Source organism: Suncus etruscus, chromosome 8 (assembly GCF_024139225.1).
Source record: "Suncus etruscus isolate mSunEtr1 chromosome 8, mSunEtr1.pri.cur, whole genome shotgun sequence".
In the NCBI taxonomy this organism is placed as follows: domain Eukaryota; kingdom Metazoa; phylum Chordata; class Mammalia; order Eulipotyphla; family Soricidae; genus Suncus; species Suncus etruscus.
In genome coordinates, this window is record NC_064855.1 from 105,372,175 (window position 1) to 105,386,163 (window position 13,989).

A 13,989-nucleotide genomic window follows, 5' to 3' on the forward strand; every position below is an offset into this window, starting at 1 on the left:
CCTTGAAACCTACTTTCAAGAAGCAATAAAAGAACTTCTAAATATAGAACCAATTTTAAAGTATTACTTCTATAGAAATATCATAAAAAAAGAACAGTTCTACTGAATGGTGTAATGTGTCAATAATAAGAAACAAAGAGGCAAGATGTAGTAGAAAAAAAAGCTGAAAGATATTAAAGCTGCTTACAAGAAACGCATCTGAACAGTTAGAACATGTTAAAAATCAAAGTTAATAGTTTGAAAAAATACTTTAAACAATTTCCTTAAAATGCTGGGACTGCTATACATCAGAGAACATAGACTTCAAGTTAAAATTTTTATTTAAAAATAATTCATAATTTACCAAGACATATGTGCATAAGAAGCACTCACCTTCAGAAAATGTTTGCATGTCATGAGGGACCATCAAAATGTTTAAAGCAACTTATACTAGACTTGAATCAAGAGATTTAAAACAACACAGTAATAGTTGGAGACTTTAGCACTGCCCGGTCACCTCTCATTAGTTTAAGCAGACTAAAACCTAACAAGAAAACACTAGATAGTATGTACAAATTTCAAGATATATGGCACATATATTATATTATAAATATATTTTCATCAAAATTTAAATATAAAGTATTTTATAATATAATGGGACATTCTCCAAGATAGGTTCCATACTGTACCACAAAATAAATGACCATAGAGTCATAAAGACAAAAATTAATTTTGTTATCCTCTCAAAACATGATGTGTTAAAAATTTAAGTTAGTCACAAATTATTTTTCAACAGTGGAAAAACTCAAACATTTTTAAAATAACAATCTACGATCAGATACAAATAGGTCAAAGAGGAAATCAGAGATATCAAAATATCAATGAATATAAATAAAAATGGGGCTATGTGCTACAAGAAATTATCAAACACAGAAAAGCTATACTGAGATCTTAGTAATTCAACTATACATAAGGAAGTAATAAAAGGACCCAATAAATAAATGATATACATAGCTTAATTAATTAGTAAAGCACTAATAAAAGGAACAGAATGCAAGAATAAGAGGAAAAAATTAGAGCAGAAATTAATGAATTAAATCCAAAAGAAAAATCAAAAGAACCATAAAAGTAATAGCTTTTTCTTTGAGCAAATAAGTAATTTTGACAAACCACTGGCAAGACACAAAAAGAAAGAAGAGAGAATCCTAGAAAAAGGAATCATAAATGAAAGCCATGTCACAAAAGCTATCACAGAAATGCAAAGGTGCATTATAGATTACTTTTAAAACTAATATAGCAAAAAATCGGAAAATTGAAAAAAAACATAAATGTCTGGACTTTTAGAGCTTCCTAAAATTAAACCAAGGTAAATGAAACATCTGAACAGACACATTACTGTTGTGAAACCTCAAACACTAATAAAATATTTTATCAAAAACAAAAGCCTAGACTGAGATTGCTTCTCTAATAAATTCTTCCAGAGCTTTAAAGAAGATCTCTATCAATTCTGTTCAGGCTCTCACAAAAAAGTCAAAGAAACAGAAATCCTCCCAGCTTCTATGAAATAAACATTATCTTTATACCAAAAGCAAAGACACAACAAAAATAAGATAACTATAGACCTATGTCTCTAATAACCATTGGTACAAATATCCTTAACAAAACATTAGTAAATTGAATTGAACAATACATCAGATAACTTACCATGAATATTGTAAATTTGTCTCAGAAATGCAAGGATAATTTACATACATAGTCAGTATAATGTAGCATATCAATATAATAAAATTAAAATTGTATGCTTATATCAATAGATGTGGAGAAAACATTTGACAAGTTCCAGCAGCCATTTGTAATAAAAACTCTCAATAAATGGTTGAAGAAACTTTCTATTAACATAGTTCAAAATACATAACACAAGGCACTGGAAACATTGAGTAGCTTTATTCTCAGTGGGGAAAAAACTGAAAGTCTTTTCTCAACATTAAGTATAAGAATAGCCTGCCTACTATCAACACTACTATTCAATATGTTATTGAAATTTTTCCATAGCAATTAAGCAAAAAGGAGATATTAAGGTCATCCAGATTAGAAAATAATTAAAACTCTCACTCATTGCAAATGATAATATTATATGTAGAAAACTCCAAAATTTAAACACACACACACACACACACACACACTCTAGAAATAGTGGACTTATACTGTAATAGAGTGGGCTACAAAATCACCAAGCAAAAATTGATAAAATTTTTGTTTACATATAATGGAATAGAACAGATAAATTAAGAGAGTAGTTAATTTTTTAAAAATTGTACACATTTGTGCTCCAGAAAATCAAGAATCTAGGATTCAACATAAGAAGTTAAAGATTTGTATGATTAAAACTATAAAACATTACTAAAATAAATAAAAGAAGACATAAGAATATTGATATATTCACTGTTCATATATTAGGAAGATTAATATTATTAAAATGGCACTGGAGGGTCAGAGTGTAGCACAGTTTTGCTTTACATGCACCAACCTAGGACAGACCAAAGTTCCATTCCCAGCATCCCAGATGGTCCCTTGATCCTGCTAGGAGCAATTTCTGAGTGTAGAGACAGGAGTAACTCAGTACCACTGGGTGTGATCCAACTCCCCCAAAATAAAAATAAAAATAAATAAATAAAATGGAATTGGTATCTAAAGCATATATAAATATAATGTAGGCACTATAAGAAAAACATTACATTATAATTCATAACATTTTTATAGAAATTGATAAAATGTTTGAAAAATTTATGTTGAGTAAAATAAAGTACTTAAACCACTTGGAATAATCAAGGCAAACTTAAGATAAAGAAAATAGAGGCCATTTTCTAAATAAATGGTACTATTAATCTGTAGTCATTAATAAATACAGGTTGATGCTAGAATAAAGGCAGTCTCAGATCAATATCAAATTCAGAGCCCAGAGAGAGAGAAAGCTACAGAGAGATCCTCAGGTGTTTGATAAGTTAGCAAAAAGCATGAAGTGAATTAAGGTATTTAATTGTTATTAAATTAAGGCATTTTATTTTATTTATTATTTTATTTAATTCATTAATATGATTTAAGTAAAATATGTTAGTGAATTAAGGTCATATGTAAAAAACAACAAATTTAAGTAAAAGCAAAATTTATACTCTTCTAAAATTATGCAGAAATCCAATGGGATGAAAGTAAGAAGCTGCTGCACTTTAAAGAACATAAATAAAAATAAATAGTGCCTACTTCGGCAGCACATATGCTAAAATTGGAACAATACAGAGAAGATTAGCATGGCCCCTTGTACAAGGATGACATGCAAAAATAAATAAATAAAAACACAATAAAAAGGAAAAAAATCGTTGCCCACTACTCATGTGATTAAAAAGTTAAGTTCTAAATTATGTAACATGCTGGGGCACTATTACAAAAAAAGTCAATTGACCCTTGAAAAATGGGGTAAAGAGAAGAAGAGAAGTTTCCCTCCAAGACATTCAAATGGCCAAAAAGCACGCGCGCGTGCGCACACACACACACACACACACACACACACACACAAATCCAAACAATAATGACAAGGGCACTACAGGTAGGGGTACATGCCTTGCATGCAGCCAAAGTTGGTTTGATCCTTGGCATCCCTTATGGATGCCTAAGCATGCCCAGGGTGATTAATGGCCTCAGAATCAGGAGTAATCCCTTTTTATCACTGAATCTAAATCAAACATTCCCACTCCCTCACCGCCCTAACCCCCCACCCCAAATAAGAAGGAAATATCTTACATGAGCGTGACTGATACATCAATGTGACTAGCTCACATTATAAACACTTAAGTGCTCACTTTGGCAGCACATATACTATAAAACACTTAAAAACTCAGGGTTGATATCTCTGTAGGGAAGGTGAGTCATGGCCTTCTCTCACTTCTGGTTGGAAGTTCAAGAGGTCCAGTCATTGTATAAAACTAAATGGACACCTCAAAGCCATTGAGATAATACAAGTGCTTGCATTGAATGCAATCAACCTAGATTCAGTAGTAAGTATTCCATATAGTCTCCACAGCACCACCAAGTGATATTTCTGTGTGTCACTTCAGGAAAAAGTGCTGGGTATCCCACCTGCGGTCCAAAAGAAAAAAAATAAAAGAAATAATATGGACACTTCTAGAAATCCAGAATTGGAATTTCAACTCATCCAACAATTTATTTTCTTGACATTTACCACAAGGGCATAAAACATTATTTATAAAAAACATTTATTACTCTTTGTTGATTGCAGCACTATTTACCATACCAAAATCTGGGATCAACGTAAGTGTCCAAGAGCAGATGACTGGATATAGTAATTAAAGTACATGTATACAATGAAATACAATGCAACTCTAAGCAAGCATGAAAGTATGCGTTTCAGGTGGATTTGCTGCTATCCTGAGACTATCATGCTGAGTGAAGATAGTTATAGAGGAGGGGTCAACACCATATGGCCCTTGTCTTGTATGGGGTACAAAATGTTGCCCAAAGGCAGCATAATCTGAGAACTGGCCTTGGTAGGATACAGACCACAAGTAATGGAAGAAAAGGGAGATTAGGAAGAAGGTAACTGAGAGAATAATAGAAAGAGGTAATCACTTTGTAGGAGGGTGTCAAGCTGAACTGTGCCAGGTATGAAACAAAATAAGTAGTGATATTATAAACTACAGTGTCTAAAATAAATTAGTAGAGATTATTAGATACTGGTGTTGAGACTGGTTTTATGATCATCTTATGTCTAAAGCTTAGTCATGAACAATTTGTAAATCACAGTGCTTAAAAATTAAAAATTTATAATAAAAATAAAGAAAGCTATGTTTCTCTCCCCCAATTCCAATATTTACCTAACACTCATTCTATTAAGAATTTCACAAAATTTACATCTACATATAAATATGCTTTCACATTTCATATAATACATTCATATACAAAATGTGAATATTTTTATTAATTCTTTAAATAATTTAAGTGATAGTCGTTATACTTTTAATCAAAACTTCCTGTCAAATATCTAAATATATAGGTACCCCCTTGCACTCAACTAATGAATGGAGAGTTTCTCTGACTGTAAGTTTAGAGTCTTTTTGTGGTAAATTAGTAAAATGGATTTCTTCAGATTCAAACTTCAGAATTTGTTTATTTCAATTATGCAAAAATTTGAAAATTAAAAAAAAACGTATTATGGACTTTTTATTCATGAAACTTTGGTTTAAAGGAAAAGGGCTACCTGACATGTTCTTTTAGCAAGGTAGACTTGACATTGACAAATTGTGTTATACAAAGATAATAACTCCTTTGCAATTTGTGAGAACTTCTTTACTGAGGTAACAAATAAGTCAAAACAGAACTTGCAAAGAAAATAAAATAAGCAATAGGAAATCAAAAATGTATCTTTGTTCTTGTTTGCATTTCACTTTCAAGATGGGCAGCATTTTTTAAAACTCTTTTTTAAATTATGCGGAGTAAAATGAGTCAGAGGGAGAAGATAGATATAAAATAATCTCACCTACTTGTGGGATATCAGAAAATAAAAGGATAATATGGTAATACCAGAAAGAATAGGGATGAGAGCCTAAAGACCAGTCCATACTAAGAAGCTAGTCACAAATAGTGGAGCAATGCAGTTAGGTTAGAGAAGATAACACTATAAGTAACATAATAGTTGGAACTGATCACTCTGGGCAAAAATAGGGTGCTAAAAGAGGATAAAGTGATATACACGACACATACCCTTTCACTAACAATAGTGAAAACCATGGTTTCTAAAATAGAAAAAGAGGAAGAGAGAGAGAGATGGAGAGAAAGAGAAGTGAAATGTCTCCCAAGAGACCCAAGAGACCCAAGAGACAGGCAAGGGAGGGAGGGGGAAGATGGGAGAGAAATTGATGACATTGATGGCCAGAAATGTGCATTATTGAAGGGACGTGTACATTGTATGACTGGAACTCAATCATGAACCATTTTGTAACTAGAGTGTTTAAAGTAATTGTTAAAAATGGTAAAAAAAAAACCTTTATACAAACATAACAAAACAAAACATTGATAATGCACCTTATATGTTTATCCAGAAAAAACAATTATCTGGGATACAAGATTTGATGGGTACAAATTCCATCCTGCTTAAACTAAGAGTCTTGCTTTTCAATAAATAGAAGTGTCAAACTCCCCTTTTCACTTCTGTAGTTTCAGAAATGAGAATTGGGGAGGCAGTTCTGAGCATATTTTTCTTTCTATTGCTCTCTGGACTACAATAAAAAAAACATCTTTCCCTTTTGGACAAAGGCAGTGTTATAGCTTTCGGTGCATCAGAGATGAACCAAACCTGGCTTAAATCAGAGTAAAATGGCAATAGCCCGTTTGTGTCTCTACACTATGATAGAATCACTAAGGCTAATTAGAAGAAGTCAAGGTGACATCCGAATATGATCAGAAACATAAAGTGACTGTAAACTCAACATTTACTCGTCTCTCAGGAGAGAACTGAAAACAGTTAAGCTGATTGGCAGCAATGCCAGGACAAAGTCAGGATGTTAGCTACTACTGCCTTGTAATATAGTTGAGTGTCAGGGAGCATTAGACCTTCATTTTTCTTAATTGCTCTCAGAATTGCTTTGGTATTCTGGGTCTTGTGATATCCTTTACAAGTAATGCTATTGCTTTCGGTATTTTAATAAGGCTTGCATGAAGGCTATAGACTGAAAGGTCTATAGTTTTATACGGTTTAATTCAATGTCAATATATCATTTGTGTTTAAGAAATGGGCTTTTTAAATAGTACATAATTAGCAACATTATAAAAGATAAAATATATTCTCCTAGACTAAACTGCATATATTCTGCTTCAATAAATCATTGGACCCTAAAATTCTTAATTTGCTAAAAAGTAATACAATGGCATAAACTCATAAATTTGTTATATTTTAAGTAGCAGAAATCCCAGTATGCAAAATAAAATTTTCTAATATTAGAAATTTCAATCAAATGATGTATAACTATATATAATGATGTATCATTAAATGTATTCTTTTTAAAAAATAAAAGTATTTTCAATTTTATTTGGAAGTGTATTGTCTTGTATTTTGCTGATCCTGGTTTGATCTTGGCAATGAATTCAGACCCTTGATTACTAGCAGAATCTATTGTGAGGATAGAGTTAAAAATTATTATTAAGCACTATAAAATTTTATATCACCCCCAAATAAATCACATAAAATGCCAAATACATGTAGTATACTTAAAATGTAATAATAATTAAACATAAAGCTATATTTTTTATCATTAAACAAATATTACCAATCGATTGATTTTTGTCAATAATTATAAAACCCAAAATTAGATATCTATAGACTTTTATAACACCATATAAATTTATTTGTATATCTGATGTCTAGTAGCTGCCATCATTGTAGCTTGTTTCATTTCCACCTTTTTCATTTTAATATATCTATTTACCATATTGATGCAAATGGAGGGCCTGTTTTTCAAAGCCAATATATTAGAAAAAGAATCAATATACAAGGTGTCCTAATCTCTACTAAATCACATTTTACAATGTTCCGTTAGCCATTGGAAATTCAAGCATTTGTCAGCAGTCTCCATCTTTTGAATAGAGCATCACAATGGCACATAACTTAGGAAGATGTAAAATGATGGGATGGATTTATCTTAAATACAATCTATCTCAAATGGCATGTTTCATTTATAATTAAATAAATTTCAGTACATTTACCAAGACATGGCATATCCAATAGCAGCTCTTGCTTGATGCCTCCTTTTTATTTTTACAGAAATTTGTAGAAATTTAGTATGAAAAATATCCCAACAGCCTAGTAGACAAATTCAGAAACTGCAACTTTGATTAAAAATGGTCTTATTTGATCCATAGTCGTGTTTTTGTTCTATATAAAATTTATTTGCTGAATACATTTATGATGACAAAAAAGACACCACGATTCTATCTACATTCTTTGTTATCTAATTTAGTCTTTAGATATTTCTAAAGTTAGCCTTTTGCAACTGCAATGTTGGTTCTTTCCAATAAAAAATATGCCATCAATCTGTTAGCTATTTCTCTCTTTAAATTCCTTTGCTTCACTTTCAGTCATCAAAGTATTAAATTAACTACAGTTATTGACCCTTTTAAGAACTATTCTATGGCAAGACTGCACATTTATACCACTTGAAAACAATTTGGAATATGACTGCTATATCATTTGCAGGAATAAAAGACAGCAATTATCAATGGTTAGGAAATCAGGGTTAGTGATTTGCAGCTAGAGAATAAATAGTTTCAGCCAGCAAGAATCCCACTCAATCCCCAGAATTTGTGATAAAGTCTGTCATTTTAACACTATCTAAAACAGATTTTCTTTTAATGCAATGTTTTTATAATTCTAAATAAAATTCAGCATAGATTTTTATGGATATATTTATTTTTATCTAGAACTTATTTCAATAGCTTACAGCAGAATTTGCAGGTAGATAATTGCATTTTCTTTCTCAACTTTCCTTAAGGAATGACAATAAATTCAAGGGAAAAACAGTTCTATGAGATCTGGTATTTTTCATTATCAGTGAAGAACTTTTGATATTTTTTGACACTTGACTTTCTCATAATCTTGTGAAGTAATAAGTATGATATGTAAAGTGTGCTGAAGTGAAGGATATATATTTTAAGTATGCAAAGTAAAATATAAGCTACTATCAAAATTGAGAAAAAACTCTAAAGCATCTTTAAAGCGTATTATACCAAGTTTAAGAATTACTTTTTGCTTAAATTTATCCTATCAATATTTAATATTCAGCCTATCATTCATTTCTTCAGAATTTTCTATTCCCAGATCATGATGAAAATATAGATGCATTTTAATTGTATTGTTCACCCCAACTTGTTGAAGCGATGGGGAAAATAGTCCTATATTTTAAAAATGCCTTGAATAACAATGTCTTAAATACAATGCCTTTAATGATCCCTTGAAAATTTGACTTTAGACTCAAATTCAACATAAAAGCATTCCATCACCAAATTGGCATGAGAAAGGTAGAATACAATTTATTTCTGGGTTTGGAGATGTAAAATGAAGCCATATATGTTTTTCTACAGAGATAATGACAGTATAAGTACATTAAAATAAAAATAAAGCCACGTTAGACCTTTTTTAAGTTTATTGAGAAAGAATTGTTAGGTGTGGATGTTGAAGTCCAAGTGATAATTTTGCTTTTTGAAAATTCATTGTTTTCTGTTTCTGCTATAGTTTGAAATTAATTTCCCTCATTTACAAGACAACTGATTAAAATTAAGAAAATGATTACATGACCTTTGTACCTGCTAGCAGATTTCTTTAAATATATATGTATATATATATATATATATATATATATATATATACATATATAAAAGACGCATGAAATCTAAGAATGGAAAACTAAACATTAAAGGGATAGTTTCAACAGTTGGAGATGTCAGTTGATCTATACCTTGTCTTGATTTTGTAACCATTAACCAGTTAAATGTCCTTTACTGACCTGTCTCATGAGATTTAACTTCAATAATTACATAAAAAATAGCCAAAGTTCTTTGTATTCCAGGACATGTAAAATTTGATATTGTTCTGGGAAATCCATACATATTTCAAAGTCATTGCCTGATTGATGGACAGTTGCTCAACCACTGAGTTTTAGTCCTGACAAATATAAATTAATTCAGCACAACAAATGAATATCATAAATTCTTAACTTTCCCAATTGAAATGGGATCAATAAAAAGACATAGCTTTTTTATTCTTCAAATTTATTTGAAGGGATGTTAGATCAACAATGGAGTTCAGGGACTTATCTTGTATTTCTGTTACTGGAATCATGCCTGACATGGCTCATAGAGGACAAAAGGGGATCATAACCTATTCAATCACATGCCAAGATATGTGTTTCAACTACTCTATCTTTCTGACCCATTAAGACATTGCTTATAGTAGCAGCATCATAATTAATGAAGATTATCAAGGTACATTTTAATCAAAAGCTAATTTATATATTTTACATTTTATAAATCATTTTTTTCTGGGACAATATTTTCCCCTGATTTTAGGTGTTACCTTTGACAGGTAAGTGTTAAATTGAAAGCACCAAATAGAGAAAATAAATGTCTTGAAGCCCAAACGGCAGGTTGACAAAATCAATAATATTTGAAACTAGATATAAGTGGGAAAATAGCATCTGTGAGGATTACAGTAGGAGGATTAAGGAAAGTATATTCCCCTCAGTTTATGTGCTTTGTAACTCCTCTTAATAAATATACAACTTTATATAGAGATTAATACACTTAAAGAAGTAATCTGCTCATAAATATGAAAGTAATTCCTTAGAATGAGTTTTTATATATATTATTATCATAGATATTATAATCAGACAAAATATGAAATTATACCGAATATGTTATGAAGAAGACAGGAACATAAATTTATTAGAAATAGTGATCATCTTTTTTAATTTGAAGGAGTTGCATAGACAGGCAAAATTGTACTAAAGATTGCATTTTCAAAAGTGCATGGTGGTAGAGATTGTAATATGTTTCTATACAACCAAATTTATTGTCAGTTATAATATTTGAAATTGAATCATTGATTTATTTTTATGATGAAAGTTACTATTAAAACCAGAACAAATCAGGGCAAAGTCCATGTCATTTAGATTTACTCACAGACTCCACTAGAAGCTAGAAAGTAGATTGTGCTTAATAAATATTCAGGAAAGAAAAGGGGTATAAACTCTAAATTGTAAAGTTGTTTGTGCTCTATTTTCATTTGATTATGGACAATATATAGTTCATTTTGCATTAATTTTAATATAATATAAATATTTTAATGAAAAGAAGTGGTTTTCTATTTTGACTCAGCATTGCGACTATGTGGGAAAGTTTTATGAAATACTATTTACTTTGAGGCCAAAGAAATAGCACAGGAGCATGGAACTTCCCTTGTATATGGCTGTCATGGTTTTGATCCCTGGTATCTCATAGGGTCCCCCAATGCCATCAGGAGTGATTCACAAATAAATGCAGATTGAATCATAAACTCTTAACATCACTAAGTTTGACCCTAAATTCTAAACTAAAAAACCTTCTTACCAAGTTTTAGAATTTGGAATTAAGATGTCTGGGATAGAACAAACAACTGCATTTATGACTTTTTCTTTGAGTGACTTTGTTTGTATTCAGAGTTGAAAAACAATAATTTTGAGTGATAACTTGAGGGTACAGTTAGGACAATTTGCTGTTATTTAATGCAAAATGTCTTGAAATGATAATGTGACTTTTATTATATTAAGATTTATTTTAAGGTTTATATTTTCCTTATTTATATAAAATTATGATCTTTCAGCCTTAATTCAGAAGTCCTTTGAAATTCTTTAAAATTAAACACTCTTTTAGAAGTCAATATTTCTTCATCTCAGATAAATCATTAGCTATGATGCTATATATTGAATTTATAAAATTTATTTATGTATTTATTTATTTGGTTTTTGAGGTCCACCAGGTGATGCTCAGGGGTTTCTTTTGGCTATGCACTTAGAAATCGTTCCTGGCTTGGGGAACCATATGGGATGCCGGGGAATAGAACCGCTGTCCATTCTAGGTTAGCGCTGGCAAAGCAGACGCCTTATTACTTGCTCCATAGCTCCAGCCAAATTTATAAAATTTATTAAAACATCTGTTCATCTTGTTTGGCTCTCATTTTTTGTCCTCTCTTTGTGTGAGCAAAAAAGAAATGAGGAAAGTTTTTTGACTGCTTAAACCTTAAGTAGGAAGTCAATGTTATAGATATAATAAGTAGTTATCAAACAATAGAATATTGAGACTATATCTAAAATTGTGATGGGCCTTAGAAAATATTTATGTGCCACCTTTTTTCTTTCTATCTATCTACTATCTATCTATCTATCAATCATCTATCTATCATCTATCTATATCTATGTCTTTAATAATTTAGCATTGTAGCTGCATATGGGTTAGTTGTACTAGCAAGTATTATGCATATATTGGAAGTTTTCATGACTGAGGACCAAAGAAAAATCACAGAGAAATTATACTGGTACATTTTTCATGCCATCACCTGAAGATTTCATCTTATGAATTTAAAACAATTAACATTACTGGATACAATGTTAAGCAAGCTAAAAATATATTTCATATTCCTTCTCTCCACCTAATTAGAGTCTTCCTTTTCTGATTAACATAACCTTGATAAAGATAATTTAGGTTTCAGTTAAGAGTCAAATTACTTAGATTGAGACTTCCATAATATTAATGATTATATAGTTTATTGAGGTGGGATCAGCAGAAAAATATCTATCAAGAAGAATTTCATATTGTGTGTAAAATGGGCAAAGAGTTGTTTAAATATCATATATTAACAATTGCTAGGAACACTATCATATTTGCAAAAAATTCTCTGAATAATGGAAAAATATTATGCACTTCATTGTGTACATTAGTGTAGACATATTTTAAACATTTGTATAGATTCTATAAAACAGCAATTTTACTTCTGATAAGAATATCACATTATTTAAGCAATAATAGTATTTAAGTATCAGCCTTGTAGTGAAACAATGTTTTATTTTTTATAAAATTTTAATAATTTTAATAGATTCCAATAGAATAGAACAGTAAGTTTTGTGAAATTTGATTTTAGTAACTTGTTTAAAACTACCTCAATAAATTAATCATTGTAATCTTTCAGACCCATTCTTTATTTCTATTGCAGTTTTCATGTTAAATCATTCATATGTTCATATTCTCATTAGATAATATGATGTTAGTGGCATTACTTTCATTAATGAACTATATATTCATTATATACATTATCTTACAACCAACTGCTTTTATTCATACTTAATCCCAGTGAATTATTACTTCTAGTGTGATGTTTATATATTATTTTATAAATTGTTGAGATTATTTGACATTAGAAGACTAAAATATAGAATTGAAATGTACATTTAAAAATTGAATAACTCATGTTAATTTAGAATTCCAACTTTTTACTTTAAAAATTATTTAAAATTTTCTCAAAAAATTTTTCAAAAAATTTAAAGTTCAAACCATTAAAATATGTAACACATAGTAGTATAAAGATTTTAAATATGGCTGTAAAATATACAATTATTAAACATTTTTACCCTAAGCTTTAAAAATGAAGATATTTTGAGCCAGGGTGATAGTACAGTGTATAAGGTATGCAGCTGATTTGTGTTAGATTCCTGATATCCCCACTGATTCACTGTGCATAGAATCAAAAAGTCCTGTGCACAGCCAAAGTGCCTGTGGGGCACAAATGACAAAATGATTAGTTTCCAAAGACATGTACAGATCTTTCAGATAGTTATAAAAAAATGTACGACTCTTTACAGCATCTGTAAAATTGTGGCACAGGGGTAGCAATATCATAGCAGGTAAGGTGTTTGCCTTGTGTGTGGCCAACCTGGGTTCAATTCCTAGTTATTCAGTGTGGTCTCCCAATTCTTCCAGGAGTAATTTCTGAACACAGAGCCAGGAGTAACCCCTGAGTACCATTGGGTGTGCCTGAAAAACATAAAACAAAATATGCCCGGTGGCATATATTAAACTGTTAATTAAATATATACACCAACATTTCCATGAATATTTAAAGCAATCCTAGTTCGGAGGTTTATCTCACATCTGTATCATACCATGTCGTGCCGTGCTAAAGTGGTCATTATAAAAAAAGTACGGTACTAGCCATCAATGAAATAGAATTAAGAGTCTAGATATATACTAGCAAGTTATGGACATTAAATCTTTGGAAAAAAAATTAAAAGTATAAAGTGGAGAAAGGAAAGCCTTTTTCAGAAGTGCTGCTGGGAAGACCAGTTAGTCACATGCAAAAATAAAGCAAACAAACACTTTAAACATCATTCACAAAAGTCAGATCAAAAGGGTTTAGTGGGG

The 13,989-nt window shown here is 30.5% G+C and overlaps 1 non-coding gene across 1 annotated transcript; it reads left to right on the forward strand.

Moving 5' to 3' along the window:
* Window positions 1-3,229: 3,229 nt before the first annotated feature.
* Window positions 3,230-3,338, forward strand: LOC126017108 (U6 spliceosomal RNA). The gene has a single exon (XR_007498781.1). It is a non-coding gene; the product is annotated as a U6 spliceosomal RNA (small nuclear RNA).
* Window positions 3,339-13,989: the final 10,651 nt, after the last annotated feature.